General features: G+C 40.3%; 1 long non-coding RNA gene across 1 annotated transcript; it reads right to left on the bottom strand.

The window, feature by feature from the left end:
- Window positions 1–1,302: 1,302 nt before the first annotated feature.
- On the bottom strand, window positions 1,303–9,217 carry LOC114839354. The gene is made up of 3 exons (XR_003781843.2): window positions 9,023–9,217; window positions 4,294–4,350; window positions 1,303–2,244 (listed from the first exon to the last, which is right to left on the bottom strand). It is a non-coding gene; the product is annotated as an uncharacterized LOC114839354 (long non-coding RNA).
- Window positions 9,218–10,498: the final 1,281 nt, after the last annotated feature.

Here is a 10,498-nt window from a genome sequence, read left to right as displayed (position 1 = left end):
TAAGAGAACTTGTATCAGTAAAAAGGCCCTAAAAATCTGGGATCAAGTGTGTTATCTTAGTGTTCTGATCTGGTGACTCAGATCTCTCTTTCAACAGTCATGTCAAAACAGTCTTAACAATATAGTCAGAATCAAGGGCTTATCATCCAAAAAAGACCAAAAGAAGCCCATCCATGCTTTCATCTCTAGTAGGGTTGGCTACTGTAATGGCCTCTTAACTGGACTCCCCAAAAGGACTGTAAAAATAGAATAGAATATTGCTGCTAGAATGTTAACCAGGACAAAGAGAACAGAGAGAAATTATATAAAAATAGTGCTTTTAGTCTATAAATCACGGAATGGTTTAGGCCCCGAATATATTTATGCTATGTTTAAAGAGTAGAAACCGAGCAGGGTTCTTAGATCCATGAACTCAGGTCAGCTAGTAGAGCCCAGAGTCCAAACTAAACATGGCGAAGCTGTGTTTAGCAGTAATGCTGCACACAACTGGAATAAACTACCAGTAGATATTAGATGTGCCCCAAACATATCAATCTTTAAATCTAGGTTAAAAACACTTCCCTTTTCACACGAATATGATGGAACGCTTAAACCACACTGTTAACATCACAGCTTTTATAGCTTCCTTGTGGAATCTACTACAGAATCTACTAGTTATGTTTCTAATTTGTTTTTATTTTAATTCTATTTTCTAATTCTATGTTTTATTATAATCAGTGCTTAATTAGTAAATCAGGAGGTCCCAGAACACATTTGGGCACACGACAGACATGGATCCGGTTGGCAAATCGCAAAATAGACTGCACATCCGTAGCACAAACAGAGGAAAACAAAAAGCTAAAACTTTCATAATATTGTCAGGCGGTGCTGAGACTACAAGAGGCTGCAGGAAAAGACAACTTAATGAACTCTGAAGGCTTTTAGTAGAATGTTTACAGTGCAAAGCCAACACAGAGACGGAAAAAGACAAGTCATTCGCAGAAGACCGGATCTGTGAAATGTATTTTCCAATCAAACCAGTTTTACAATGTTTCTCAATACATAGGTGAACGAAAATGGGACTCATACTTGTTTTTTAACTTGATATTCTTCAGAAATAAACAACAACAGACATGAACTTACTTATTTCAATGTATTTCTATAATATCACATTTTAATTCATGGAAATGTTTATAAAGGTTTGTTTCATCTTCCTCTTCATCTTGTAGCTGAGGTTGTGCAGAATCCATATACATAAAATACTTAATTTTGCTATTGAAGTAAAACCATTTTAGAAACCAAAATGTCAAGACCATGCCAGGAAGAGTAATATACCATTAACTTTTAGGGGTTCAGGTATTTAAAGTTGGGAACACTGAATGAAAGTAGTGCTGTGTCTGCACCAATCAGGCAAAACAATTCATTGGGGGTTCTGGAAGTAGTTTGGCATTGTCTGTACCTTACGATTTGCCCAGAAACAGTATTGGAAATACATCTGCAGAGCTGTTTCAATAAAAAACTTCTTCCCAGTAGTCAATAAAACAATTGAAAGGCTTTGAAGGGGCTTAACCTCCTATATACTGTATATTGCTGCCTAATACATTAAATAATAGACCATTCAGACAAAATAATTTAAATAAAAAAGAATGCTGATCTACCTTCTGATATCTCCACCAATCAATTTTCCTCATGTCTGAACAAAATCTAAAGAAATGGGTAACAGGGACATTATCTTTTCTTAATATGTATCCACCAGTGATTGTTCAATAATAATTTGTGAAATTGTCTTCCCTGATGGTGTATACATAAGCCAATGTGAAAGTGGTGCTTGTAAGTACTGTTTGTTAGCAGGTACACTGCTTAATTAGGAAGAACAAATGTGTTAGTTTTAGCATTTTTATTTTTTTATGCCTAATGATTTTAGGGGCCCTCCCTTTCTGAGGGCCTTGTCCCTATCTGTCCTAGTTAGAGTCATTTAGGGGTGGGGGCTGAGTCCTGATGGTGTCCCAGGAAGTGGTGGGAGGAGGGCGTCCCAGGATGTAGTGGGTGGAGGAAGTGACGTTAGGCCAGGTGAAAAAGGTGAACTAAGTATATAGGTCCCAAATATATAGAGGGGCCCTCAAAAAATGTTGAATCTTGAATTTAGAGGGGAGGGACCCTCAGAGACCGCCTATTTACAGGGCCCAGAATTTTGTTCCACTCTCCTGGGTGGAGGAAGTCCCAGGACGTGGTGGGTCGTCCTGTGTTTCTGTGTTTCTTCCCCACCTGAATGAAAAAATTAGTTTTGTTAGGAGGAAATCGGTTAGAATATCTACAAACACACCAATTCTACACTAGATCAGCTGTTAGCGATGTCAAGCTAGTTTACCTGGCAATCCTTTTGTCCTCATTCACACTTTTAGGGATTGATCTAGAAGATGTACTCTTTGGCCGTCATTTCTCTGTTTGCCCTCTTTTCCATCCTCCGTTCTTCCTCCTCCTGGTAATCCGTGATCATCTCCCATAGATCACGGTCCTCCTGCATCAGATTGATGTCCCCAATTTCTTCCCGCACAACTTTCAAAATCCTTTCCTTGGCCATCTTTTTCACCAACATCTGTCCATCCATCTCTTCACAATCTTGAATCTTGATTAATTCCTCTATGTTTCTTATCAGAATGTCCATCAAGTTCTCATTCTGTGCATTGTGGCCTTCCCTTTCTATTTCTTCAAGGCTTGGAGGTAGATCATCTACATGTTTAGTTGGAGTCTTTAAATGAACGTGTTTCCTCCTGACTTGCCTTCTAAGACGAGGGCTGCCCTCAGGCCTGACTGGCTTGTGTGGCACATTCTTGGCACCATTGTTTGTCACAGTAGCTCTGGCTCTGGTGGGAGGCAGTGGCGGCTTGGCTGCCATGTTGGCTCCATTGACTAAATTCAACGGCTTGGTGTTATGGAGGTCAATGTCTTTCAGCACACCAGACTTGGTCTGGATTGGTCCCAGTGGCTTTAGAATGGGAGGAAGAGCAGCCTTCTCTTTCAGCTGAGATGTTGGAAATGCATTCAGATCGTCTTGACTCTTCCCATTGCAAGTGGCCCTCCTGTTCTGCAGCACTGGGAGTCTGGAGGGAGGAAGCGGCTTCATTACATCAGTCTCAACCTTTACTACAGACTGTCCATGACTGGCTAGTCGTTGCAGAACCCTCTTCCTCGGCTCAAACAATTCCACTTCTGGTGTTTTGGAGAGCGGGTCTGAGGTATCTTGAACCTTCTTGATGAGGGGAGGAAGCCTCTCAGTGGTCTTGGGTTGAGATGGTTCGATAGGCTGAATGACATTTGTTATGGCAACCCTAATAAGCTTCTCCATTGAAGCGTGATCTTCTTTTAGAGGTTTTAATCTCCTCATCTTTAGAAGCTCACGATTTCTCAAGCAACATTTTTATGTTTAATTGTAATAACTAATTCTCTGAAACAATCTGCTACAGTAGATAATAGTATTGATGCTGGTGTTCTATGTTCAGTAGTCAGTCACCTCAAGGTTTATATAGAACTCATCACTTGTGACATCATGGTTGGTTTCCAGGATATGGTTGTGATGTCATAATAGGTCATAATAACTGCCATCCAAATGGTGATTAAGGTGACATTCAGCTGTTTGCTCTGACTTTTTTTTCATAGGGATTTATTTGACACAATTCCCAAACAGAGTTTGGCTTTTTATTTTTTATAAAGGTCCAGATTAAGTACTTTGTAATGGTATATTATACCATTATGTTTGATAAGGGTATGGGAAACATATGCTGTATTAAATGTTGATCTACTTAGTTCTGAGAAAACAGGCTTAAAAATTCCCACTTGCCAGAGAGCTGGTCTTTGTTCATGCCCATTCAACGTAGTTCACACCCTCTTAGGCCTTTACCCCACCAAGCTATTCAAGTATTCAAATGATGACACTCTGGCCTTCGTGCTAACCATGGCCTTATTCTACCATGTGAGTGTAGATCCAAGTGATCTGACCATGGCCTTGTTCTGCCATGTGAGTGTAGATCCAAGTGATCTGACCATGGCATTGTTCTGCCATGTGAGTGTAGATCCAAGTGATCTGACCATGGCATTGTTCAGCCATGTGAGTGTAGATCCAAGTGATCTGACCATGGCATTGTTCTGCCATGTGAGTGTAGATCCAAGTGATCTGACCATGGCATTGTTCAGCCATGTGAGTGTAGATCCAAGTGATCTGACCATGGTATCGTACGGCCATGTGAATGGTCAGGATGTTTAAGAACAGACCTGTCCAGTGTAATTGCAGTGATCCTTCTAGAACGTTGTACTCACACTTTCTCCAGTCGGTGGTGTGATTTATCACCAGGAAGTGGTTTGTGATGTCCCAACCTGTGAACGTATAAATTCAACACATCCAGTTAATGCCCTACAACAGTCCATTAGACATGCATTTACTAGGTATACTTCCATCAGATCCCAAGAGGGGAAACAGTAGATCGGTGCTGAAAACCTGTAGATCATAAGGGTGAAGTTTACACCCTAAAATTAAAGATGTTAAACCAATTTCTAATTTTCCAAATAAAAAAAATCCTGTTAATCGAAGATGTAAAACATAACAGATGCTAATGCCCCGTTATAACTATGCAAACAGGAAAAAACTAATTTTTCATGTAACTCTTTGTAATTACCAATTCGATTTGCTTTGAGCTTTCAGTTCAGCTCTTTCCCATCATAATAAATTAATCGTATCATAAATCCCTCCCTGCTTTCACTACATTAAATGGAATAGAAAAGTGACACCATGAGTCAACACAGTGCCTTGGTGTCTGTTTAGCCTTCAAGCTTGCTAATATATTACCACATTATAACATATATTAGAATCAAGGTTAGTGCACATGGAAAGCCCTGTGTTTTACTTAACTTAAAAAAAATGATTACCCTCTGTGTATTGGTTCCCTCTTACCAGTCGTCCAGCGACTAAGCATAGAGAGAGAACACACACACACATTCCAACTTGGTAGAAAGACCACATAGTCAGCATTTTCTGCCTTACGTGCTGATAGATGATGATCCAGAGGGCCTGTAATAACATTGACTTGTTTCCTTTTAATAAAGACCAAAAAATTGTTTCACAAACCAGGTTGTCTTTGCTCTGCCGATGTAGCCATGTTGGGATGTGATGTTATCCATTTATTAATTCTGTGCACTCCATTGACCGAAGTAAAATCCCCAATAGGTGATGAATGGACTATTTACAAATCAAGGTCCCATTTTAAAACGGCATCTTCCTCTGCCTCATGTTGGTAAACATGCCAACCAATTTGGCTTTGTCTCTGTCACACTCCATACAAAGCCAAGTGAGGTTGGATAGTTGGGCCTCATGCATGCATGCACGTAAGTAGCTCATGATGAGTTTCAAGCTGCTGATACTTTGCTCGGCACCGGTAACGCTGATGGGGATGATGTTGTATATTCTATGTAGAATCGTAAGTAAAACATTTAGCATTTTCTGTCAATTGTTTTACGAATGTAACTTACCTATAGCTTGTTAGTAGAGTCTAAAAAGGAAATACAACTTGCCAACTGACACGGTCATAATTTTATAGAAAATATTCAAGAATACTTTTCATGCTGGTTTGGTACATTATGACCAAAGGTATCTTCATCAAATGACTAAAGTAATTAATAATGAATGTGATGACCATGGTCCCACCCCACCAGCAGCACAGGTGCACATCCCAGGTCAAGGGGCCCCGCAGGGTGGAATAAAGACATACTCTGATTTATTTACCATGTTTCATAAAAATCTACAAAAACAGCCCAGATCAATGCCAGGATTTACTGAAGTCAAACAGTATAACTTATGATATTATATATTCATTTTGACATTGTATTGTGTTAAATAATACTTGGTCTTTGGTAGGGGTGTAACGGTACACGTATCTGTACCATACTGTTCGATTCAGGACGCACGGGACATATTGTGGTCTGAAAGAATATAGTCTAGTTTTAACCAGACGTTACTTTTTGTGTGAAACTAACATTATAAACTCAGAGTTTCTTCCCAGACACGGATCTTGGAGTTGTAACATAGTAGCCTAGAATATGTAACGCAGAGTCATAAATCAATGTGGACCACCCAAACGACAAGCCAGTGCTTGAGGACCCTCCCGTATCCTTCAGTTCTCCCATCTGGGAAAATTACTGCTATCCAGTTACAGGTCCACTAGGTAGGATTTGTTCAGTTAAAATACAGTTGTGTCCCCTATAAACATGTTGTGTAAGCAGATGAGGCCCAAGAGTTGTTTAGCAACACAGACAGTTCAGTACCAGTGAAATGTCTATATCTAATTTCTGGAGCTTGCCGCTACTTTGAAGACAATTATTTTCCAGCAGTCACCTTTCAACCAATTGCCTTCTGCGAGGCAGGCTTTCCTCTTGGTTTATTTTGTGAGAACGCATTTTTACCTGGATGATATATACAGTATCTCACAAAAGTGAGTACAACCCTCACATTTTTGCTAATATTTGATTATATCTTTTCATCTGACAACCCTGAAGAAAGGACATTTTGCTAGAATGTAAAATAGTGTACAGCTTGTATAACAGTGTACATTTGCTGTCCCCTCAAAATAACTCAACACACAGCCATTACTGTCTAAACTGCTGGCAACAAAAGAGAGTACACCTGTAAGTGAAAATGTTCAAATTGGGCCCAATTAGCAATTTTCCTTCCCCCGGTGTCATGTGACTCGTTAGTGTTACAAGGTCACAGGTGTGAATGGGGAGCAGGTGTGTTAAATTTGGTGTTATCGCTCTCACAGTCCCTCATACTGGTCCCTGGAAGTTCAACATGGCATCTCATGGCAAAGAACTCTCTGATTATCTGAAAAGAAGAAATGTTGCTCTACATAAAGATGGCCTAGGCTGTAAGAAGATTGCAAAGACCCCAAAACTGAGCTGCAGCACGGTGGCCAAGACCATACAGCGGTTTAACATGACAGGTTCCACTCAGAACAGGCCTCGCCATGGTCGACCAAAGAAGTTGAGTGCACGTGCTAAGTGTCATATCCAGAGGTTGTCTATGGGAAATAGACGTATGAGTGCTGCCAGCATTGCTGCAGAGGTTGAAGGGGTTGGGGGGTCAGCCTGTCAGTGCTCAGACCATACGCCGCACACTGCATTAAATTAGTCTGCATGGCTGGTGTCCCAGAAGGAAGCCTCTTCTAAAGATGATGCAGAAGAAAGCCCGCAAACAGTTTGCTGAAGACAAGCAGACTAAGGACATGGATTACTAGAACCATGTCCTGTGGTCTGATGAGACCAAGATAAACATAGTTGGTGTGGCTGCAACCAGGTGACGAGTACAAAGACAAGTGTCTTGCCTACAGTCAAGCATGATGGTGGGAGTGTCATGGTCTGGGGCTGCATGAGTGCTGCCAGCACTGGGGAGCTACATTTCATTGAGGGAACCATGAATGCCAACATGTACCATGACATACTGATTGCAGAGCATGATCCCCTACCTTTAGGAACTGGGCCGCAGGGCAGTATTCCAACATGATAACGACCCCAAACACACCTCCAATTTGCGGATGAAGGCTTATGCAAGTTCTTATGCTGCTGTTCAGACATCGATGTAGGGAATCTTCTCACAAAAGGACTGCCAAGTTTATCCAAGTGCTGGAGCGCAGGGATTGAGATATCGGGGTTGGTACAGTAAATGGTTATTGTAACTGTAATTTATAGAGGATGAATATAAAATGCATGTACAGACATGGCATAAATGTCCCCCTGGAGAGAGCCAAGTAAGACATTGATGAAATGATTATCTCACATAGGGACTGACGGGTTCATCCTAGCATTGGAATGCGAGGATTGAGATACCGGGGTGTTGAAGATACCACAGAAGTTCATGCAGTTCCCCTGGAGACAGCTGAGTTAGACAAATACCAGGGCGTTGAAGCTCATGCAGTCCTCCTGGAGACAGCTGAGCTAGACAGATACCAGTGTGTTGAAGTTCCTGCAGTCCCCCTGGAGACAGCTGAACTAGACAGATACCAGGGTATTGAAGTTCATGCAGTCCCCCTGGAGACAGCTGAGCTAGAGAACTGTAACAATCTGACTGTTTTAATTCCATTGCATTTTGTATTTTCACTGTAAAGCACATTGAATTTCTTCTATGTATGAATTGTGTTATATAAACAAACGTTCTTGCTTGCTCCAAGACGACCACTGCCTTGCTAAAGAAGCGGGTAAAGAAGAGGATGAAGGTGATGGACTGGGCAAGCATGTCTCCAGACCTAAAAACTATTGAGCATCTGTGGGGCATCCTCAAACGGAAAGTGGAGGAGCGCAAGGTCTCATCCACCAGCTCCATGATGTCGTGATGGAGGAGTGGAAGAGGACTCCAGTGGCAACCTGTGAAGCTCTGGTGAACTCCATGCCCAAGAGAGTTAAGTCAGTTCTGGAAAATAATAGTGGCCATGCAAAATATTGACACTTTGGGCCGAATTCTGACATTTTCGCTTAGGGGTGTACTGTGTTGTGTTATTTTGAGGGAACAGCAAATTTACACTTATACAAGCTGTGCACTCATTACTTTACCTTGTAGCAAAGTGTTATTTTTTCAGTGTTGCCACATGAAAAGACAATCAATTTGCAAACATGTGAGGTGTGTCAATTTTGTGATATACTGCATATAGCATTAGTACTATAGGGATGTGCATTGGACCATAATTTACTATCCGAATAGCATGTGTTGTTATTCAAATAGTTTTCGGTTAACTAAAATAATTTTTTTTTTTAAAAACCCATTCAACATGAGCGCTACTACATAACGCGCAAAGGACAGCTGTGTTCTCATGTAACATCGGCTCAATGACCGTCCGTGTGACAAAAAAGCGACTGCGTGTATGGAGGAAGTCGTGTGGTTGACACGCAAAACTACAAAACTAGAAGACAATATTAATCAACACACAACATTGACATTATTGCATGGAAGTGTCTAGAGAAGCTAGTTAGCTAAACTAGCCAGCTATATGCTACTTGCCTAACTCACCGTTTTATGCACTCTCAACCGCCTTTCGGTTCCACAGCTGAACTTTATGTAGCCTTTTGTGGTCTAATATTTTTTCCAGAGGTAACATTAATTCAGTAAATATATTCCCTTCAATTAGGTGACTTTTATCCACTCGCTAACTGTAGGCTCAGAAGTATATATTGCCCGAATGGGCCCGACCACTCTACTACCGCTTTGAATGAGGAACGTAAACAACAAACACGTGAAGGAGCGCATGTTATAAAAATGACTTAAAACTTTATACTTTTTTAATTGTCATGGTATATTTTCAAATGTAAAAAATTTTGATTTGAATTTTGAAAGTATTTGGATAAATAATATTCAAATAAATGTATTTCAACCAAAAAAATACATATATGTAAAAAAAAAATGGGGGTTGATTGAATACACACAAGTATTCGAATACTAAATGCATTTCGGGTATTCGAATATTCGACTACGTGCCCATCCCTAATAAGTACGGGATTGAAGTTCGCTTACTGTAAGAAACAAGAATGGGAGCTAGAGACCAGGATGACAAACTGCCAATTCCTCCCTTGTCTGCTACAGCATACACTACAAAAACTGCAAAGAATCAAAAGAAGACTTGGACTAGTTCTCTATAGCAAGCAAACAAGAACCATAAGCTAACGTTATCAAGGCTAACAATAACATTAAACTCTGAGTTAGTGCTATTTTGGAACAGATTATAATTATTTTTAAATTATTAATCAGGAACCTCATTCTCAATCAGGCATTGGTGTGGAACCACTTTCTGATTGGTCAGTCATTGCAAAATAGTTTTTTTTACAGCAAAACCCCTACCTATTGCAGCTTAACTACATTGACAATGGGAAAAGTTCATAACATCATAATAAAAAAATAAAATAAATGTTTTGTTTGGCATGTCTTTTTACACTGTACCAAAATTGTCCGAACCGAACCATGACCATGTGGTGGAACGTGGATCCTCTTGTGGGGCCTCTAGATGTGATGGGAACTGCTGCCTATGCCCCATATCCCTTGTGCAATTTCCACTTCTGCTATAATCTCTAAATCAAAACCTATTATCTCTAAATCAAAACACTGTTCTCTGTTGGTTCAGTCACACTGCAAAAAATATATGGATTATCTAGTATATTTATCTTATTTTCAGGTTAAAAACCCTAAATTAATGTATATTTTTCTAAACATGCTAGATTATACCTTGAAAACCCTCGTAATTTGCCTGTTCCATTGGCAGACTATTTCACTTATTTAAAGTAAATATTTCCTCAAATATAATTAAATTGTCTCGTCCCACTGGCAATTTTTCACTGCTCTCTGGGCCACTCTGTCACTCTGTCTCTGTTAGTTTGGTCCGTCTTACTGCTCTCTGGGCCACTATGTCTCTCTGTTGATTCAATCTGTCTCTCTATTGATTCAGTCTGTCTCATTACTCTCTAAGCCTCTCTGTCTCTATTGGTTCAGTATGTC

The sequence above is a fragment of the Esox lucius genome, chromosome 5, assembly GCF_011004845.1.
Source record: "Esox lucius isolate fEsoLuc1 chromosome 5, fEsoLuc1.pri, whole genome shotgun sequence".
NCBI lineage: Eukaryota > Metazoa > Chordata > Actinopteri > Esociformes > Esocidae > Esox > Esox lucius.
This window is presented reverse-complemented; position numbering and strand designations above follow the sequence as displayed.